Raw genomic sequence first — 6,401 nt, 5'->3', positions numbered from 1 at the left:
CTCACTGAGTTGCTTAGTGCCTCGTTTTTGCTGAGGCTGACTTTAGAGATACTCCTGTCTCAGCCTCTTGAGCCACTGGGATTACAGGAGTGTGCCACTTCACCAACTCTGACTTACTTTTCAAGGAGATTATTCCAAATTCTATGGCAAATAGGTCTGCAAAGCAGAAGCAGAGAGATCAATGAGATGAGAGTATACTGCTCTCCCCCACATACCATTCATGCCTTCACAGTCTGTGGTGTCAGTTACCCACGGTCCACTGTGGTCTGAAGAGAGCAGGTGGAAAATTCCAGAAATAAACAATACCTAAGTTTTAAATAGCCTTTATTACAATGTATCATTATAATTGCTCTGTTTCATTGATAGTTACTATTGTGGATCTCTTGTTGTACCTGATTTATAAATTAAACTTTATCAGAGCTATGAGCAAATAGGAAAACACAGTGTCTCTAGGGGCCAGTACTGTCCACGGTTTGGGGCATCCTCTGAATGGATCCCTAAGAATAAGTGGGGACTGTGACATTGCAATAGTCTAGGCATACTGACAGGGTCCAGGACGGTGGCCTTAGGAGAGAGGAACACTAGATGAATTTTGAATATATTTTGAAGTTAGAATTGAAGGGATTTAATGACTGTCTGTGTAAACCAAAGAAATGAATATTAACCCAGAGAGAAATCCTGTAGGATAAGAAGGTTGACCAGGGCAGAGGAAGAGTTAGAAGAAGAAATAGCAATCTAAGTTTTAGCTACATTCAAACTTGAGTTGCATCTTAGGCATTCAGGTAGGAATAACAAATAGACAGTTAGACTTTGAATGTGGGTTTCAGGGAAGAGGCTGTAATGGAAAGTGGAATTTTGGAGACATCAGCGTGGAGAGAGGTACTTACAGGGGTAGCCCTTGGAGTCCTCTAGCAGTGACTGTAAATAGAAAGCAGAGAGGACTTAGGACTGAGAATCTAGACATACCAGCCAAAGAAGCTGAGAATAAGTTCTTAGAAGAGTAGGAGAGAAATTAGCTATCTTGGAAACAAAATCAAGTTTTCCAGGAGAAGGAGATCAATGGTACTGAGTGGTGCAGTTCAATAATATGTGGAATGCGAAGCGACCTTCCATAGAATTAGGGACGTCAAGGTCATCCTTAACATCAAAGAGGCCAATTTTGGTGAAGATAACAATAAAAAGCTCACTGGAATCACATCAAGGAGGCACAACCGCTGGAAATGTGAAGGTCGACAGTCCTATCAAAGAAAGGGGAGGTTAAGTAATAAGGATGGGAGGAGGAACACAATTACGTTAGGGTAGATATTTTTGAAATACTGAGGGGGTGCTGGTGGGGCAATGTGATATAGAAAGAGAGAAGGAAGAAGGGGATCTAGTGAGTAAGGAGAAGGTTTTACCTTGTCGAGAAACTTGAATCACCCATCCTTGGTAATAGGCAATAAGGTGAGGTCATGGCCCAAGAGCAGGAAGGTCGCATATAAGGTAGATGCTATTTATAGAATTTGTCTTTTGATTGCTTTTACTTTCTAGGAAAAGTAGGAATCAAGGTCAACATTTGTGAATAATGATGGGGGAAAAACATAACAGAGGCTGAGGTAGGAAGGAGTGTTTGTAGTAGGCATTCGGACTCTAACCCTGGACTCCACGTACTGGTAATGTCCAAAAAAGTGAGCAAATAGGAGGAGGAAGAATAGACCATGATGCAGGATAACCAGAAGGTGGGTGGGATTCAGAGGAAGCAGGTGGTGCAATCTGTTGTTGGGTGGAACAGTGAGACTGTGGAGGCCTCAGGAAGGAATGGTCTGTGGGTGACAGTGAAGAGGTGGGATAGTTACCCTGTCACTGGGTGCCTTGATGCACGAGTGATGGAAGAGAAAAGAACCAGCCCTTAGATGGCTTCAGTGAGAAGAATGTTATTATCAGAGCAGGAAGGAAAGAAGGCTAAGTGTGGATTGGCTGCTGGTTGCACTCCATCTCCAATGGAAGGATTTCAGAGATGGGGACGGAGAGACAGGGCTCATAAATAGCAACCATGGGGGAGGGTGCTGAAAATCCCGGCCGCTCGGCCGCAGGCCGCCTCCAGTGCCGCGGGATGTAGCTGGGGGACCGCGGCCCCCAGCAGAGCCTGCCCACCCGGCCTGTTTGCCATCACAGGGAGATCTCTGCCCCCTGGGGCTGAGAGACCCCAGCCTTTTCCCAAGCTGAAGCTGCAGGGTACTGAGGTACCAGCCAGATGTCTTCCCACAAAGGATCTGTGGTGGCACAGGGCAACGGGGCTCCTGCCAGTAACAGGGAAACTGACTCGGTGGAACTGGCTGAACTGGAACCCCTGCTAGAAGAGAAGGGCAAGCGGGTAATTGCCAACCCAAACAAGGCTGAAGAAGAACAAACATGCCCAGTGCCCCAGGAAGAAGAGGAGGAGGTACGGGTACTGACACTTCCCCTGCAGGCCCACCATGCCATGGAGAAGATGGAAGAGTTTGTATATAAGGTCTGGGAGGGGCGTTGGAGGGTCATCCCATATGATGTACTTCCTGACTGGCTGAAGGACAATGACTATCTGCTACATGGCCACAGACCACCCATGCCCTCCTTTCGTCCTTGCTTCAAGAGCATCTTCCGCATCCACACTGAAACTGGCAACATCTGGACCCATCTGCTTGGTTTCGTACTATTTCTCTTTTTGGGAATCTTGACCATGCTTAGACCAAATATGTACTTCATGGCTCCTCTTCAGGAGAAAGTGGTTTTTGGCATGTTCTTTTTGGGTGCAGTGCTCTGCCTCAGCTTCTCCTGGCTTTCCACACCGTCTATTGTCATTCAGAGAAAGTTTCCCGGACTTTTTCCAAACTGGACTATTCAGGGATTGCTCTACTGATTATGGGGAGCTTTGTCCCCTGGCTCTATTACTCTTTCTACTGCTCCCCACAGCCTCGGCTCATCTACCTCTCCATCGTCTGTGTCCTGGGCATCTCTGCCATCATTGTGGCACAGTGGGACCGGTTTACCACTCCTAAACACCGGCAAACAAGAGCGGGAGTGTTCCTGGGACTTGGCTTGAGTGGTATTGTGCCCACCATGCACTTTACTATCGCTGAGGGCTTTGTCAAGGCCACCACAGTGGGCCAGATGGGCTGGTTCTTCCTCATGGCTGTGATGTACATCACCGGAGCTGGCCTTTATGCTGCTCGGATTCCTGAGCGCTTCTTTCCGGGAAAGTTTGACATATGGTTCCAGTCCCATCAGATTTTCCACGTCCTGGTGGTGGCCGCAGCCTTTGTCCACTTCTATGAGGTCTCCAACCTTCAGGAATTCCGTTATGGCCTGGAAGGTGGCTGTACTGATGACTCCCTTCTCTGAGCCTTCCCACCTTGAGGTGGAGGAGGAACTTCCCAAGTGCTTTTAAAAATAACTTCTTTGCTGAAGTGAAAAAAAGAGTCTGAGTTGTCTGTTTCTAGAAGAAACCTCTTAGTGAATTCAATACCAGTTAAGCTTCAGCTCACTTTCACAGCCACTGGGCAATAAACTTTCCATTCCCTTTCCCCTAGCTGGGGAGGGTGGGGATGGTCAACATAGTCATCCCCTTCCTCGGCAGTCACCCTCCTCAGCAAGACAAGTACCATTCCCTCACAGAGACAGTACTTTGAAGCTCATTTTGAGATCTTACTCCCTCCTTCAACCATTTTGGGAAAAAATTATGGACTGGGACTCTTCAGGAATTGTTTTCTTTTTTCCTGAAAGAAAATGTCCCTCTCTTATTCCCTGTCCTTACTTTGTAACCTGGCTTATAACAGGCCATCCATTTTTGTAGCACACTTTTCAAAAACAATTATAACCTGGTCCCATCTTTCTAGAGCCTAGATCTGCTTGCATAGCAGGAAGAATAAGACACCAACTTTTACATAGCCCGGCTAATCATGGAAGTGTGTCCAGGCTTCAAATAACTTGAGTTTTAATTTTTTTTCTTGGCAGAGTAATGTAAAATTAAACTGGGGAAAGATATTTAATATTTAATACTAAGCTTTAAAAAGAAACCTGCTATCATTGCTATGTATCTTGATGCAAAGATTATGATGATAATAAAAGAAAGTGCAGCAGAAAAAAATAAAATAAAATAAAATAAATAGCAACCATGGAAAGATCTGCAGCAGAGAGTGGACAGCGATGCAGAAGTCCTCACCATCTTGTGGTGGACAACCTACATCAGGCAGAGGGTGTTTGGAGGTTGTTGGTATTGAGCAGGAAGAGGAGAGGAGGTGATTCCTGCCATGGGAAGCTGGATTCTGGGGTTCCCCTTGGGTGGTGCCATCGGAGGTAAGACATCCTGCTGAAACAGGGTCTTGCTCTTGATGGGGGACAGATGAGGCTGGACACCCAGGAAATAGCAGGAAGCAGGTTTATGGGCTGTAGCTGGTTCAAAGGGGGACTTTCGCCCAAATCAATTCATCCCTCTGAACCCCGAGTCTAGAAATACTTAGAACTTTTAACCCAGTGTGTAGAAGCAGCTGGGCTCAGAGGCTCACAATTTGCAGAAGTCTACATTAAAAATAGTTTTGTTTTTGTTTTTCAACTGTAGGGGTTAACTAGGCCTGAATACAAAAATAAACCAAGAACACTCTGTTTGGAAAATTAGTGCTTGGGACAGAGAGGGTTCCCCACTCTGCCACCCCGGAGCTGGTTTCCAAGGAACCTAATTAGCACCATTCACTCTTACCTTTTGGCTCCTGAAGGACTTTCCCTAGGATCTAACCGCTTTCCTTGGAGGTGTAAAGGCCCCTGTAAAGGCTCTAAGCCCCAAGGCTAGAGGCCACTCTGCTTCTGTAAACACACATCCCTCCTGAAAACTCTCCCACACCATCATATATCATTTTGGACTAGAGAATTTATGACACCAGATAGCCCCATAAATGTGGTGAAAGACTAGTGAAGGGGTACTCAGCATCTGGAGTGCTGATCTCCTCTGGGCCCAGGGCCAAATTCAGTTATTGCAAGATAGAGCCACCGGAAATAGGAAGCCTAACTACATTGAACATTTTTTGCAAAAAATTCTTGCTGATAGTCTAAGGAACAGTTTTGGTGAGGGTCCCTGGAGAAGCTTAATTAAGATTTTCAGTGGAGGAGGAGGTGCCACTACACTCTGAGGTGGCAGGGACCCTCCTGGCCCCTGCTGGAGGGAGCCTCTTGGGGTTGGATTTCCATTCAAGCATGGACACTCTGGACCTATGCATAGGGCATCCTGCACAGGGCTGCTTGTAGCAATGGCCCCTTTGACTCACTTATAACAAACAGGTAGTCCAGCATCCGAGAAATTCAGAGAGTTTCATGAAGAAAGAAATACCCCCAAAAACTCAATGCAAGAAAGAAAACGTTGTTGTAGGCAACAGGCCCCTGACAAAAGGAAGCAGCATTGAGTTTAATAGTTTGCTTATTCCTGCCAGCATGTTGCTTTAGCCATTTGATCAACCTTTGTTTTTGACACCTGCCTCTTTATGACCGGTTGTGATTGATTGACACCTGTCATTCTGATGTTAAAAAAAGGACCTTCACATAGTGATTAGAATTAAACTTCATGCAGGTTTTTCTCTTTGCTTCTTACTAAATCCAGAGAGAGAGAGAGAGAGAGAGAGAGAGAGAGAGAGAGAGAGAGCGCAAGTCCTCCTGAGGAAACTGCAGAGACTCAAGTGTGATGCAGAAAAGAAACTGGTGATAAGCCCTGCTCCTTGATGCAGGTGCCCAAATGGAACATGACGTCTTTCTCCTTGATCCCTCTTTCTGGGCCTGAAACACTATCAGTAGGGCATTAAATATGATCCTGTCGGCCAAAGAGTGGCCCAAGAACTGTCATGAAATCCAAAACCAAAAACCTTGTCAACAATTCCATCATCCACGTGTCCATCTCTGTGGGACCTTCCAGGGTTTCTCAAGGAGCAAAACTTCATATTTTTAAAGTTCAACTTACATTTGATGTGGAGAAATTGTGATAAACACAATGAATTTTTTTTTTGGTTTTTACCATTACATAAAATTGAAGGAGCAAAGAGAATAGTGTATATTTCACAGAGTTTGATATGGTGTTTGGTCCCGACCTGAGGGAATAAACCAACGTGTCTTTAAAAAGAGACTCTTGGGGCTCCTCGAGCAGCATACGCAAGCATTTGTTCACTTTCTTGTCACGTTTCTGTTTGGCCCTTGCCATGTGCTGGGCTCATCTCAAGGAACTAAATAGCTTCTTAAAATAATGGTCTGCAGGAAGTAAACCTATTCCATTTGGAAAATTCAATATCAAGGAGATGTAACTCATGCACCAAGTATTGGCCAGGTTTCTTTCAGGGCATCATGATCATGTTAAAAATATGGGGCTAACAATTGTGCATTTAACTAACTATGCTGAGAAAATGAGA

General features: G+C 45.3%; 1 pseudogene; it reads left to right on the top strand.

Moving 5' to 3' along the window:
• Positions 1-2,054: 2,054 nt before the first annotated feature.
• On the top strand, positions 2,055-3,998 carry LOC144371487 (adiponectin receptor protein 1 pseudogene; annotated as a pseudogene).
• Positions 3,999-6,401: the final 2,403 nt, after the last annotated feature.

The sequence above is a fragment of the Ictidomys tridecemlineatus genome, chromosome 16 (assembly GCF_052094955.1).
Source record: "Ictidomys tridecemlineatus isolate mIctTri1 chromosome 16, mIctTri1.hap1, whole genome shotgun sequence".
Taxonomy (NCBI): Eukaryota; Metazoa; Chordata; class Mammalia; order Rodentia; family Sciuridae; genus Ictidomys; species Ictidomys tridecemlineatus.
The sequence above is the reverse complement of the archived record's forward strand: the minus strand, read 5'-3'. Positions and strand labels throughout refer to the sequence as shown.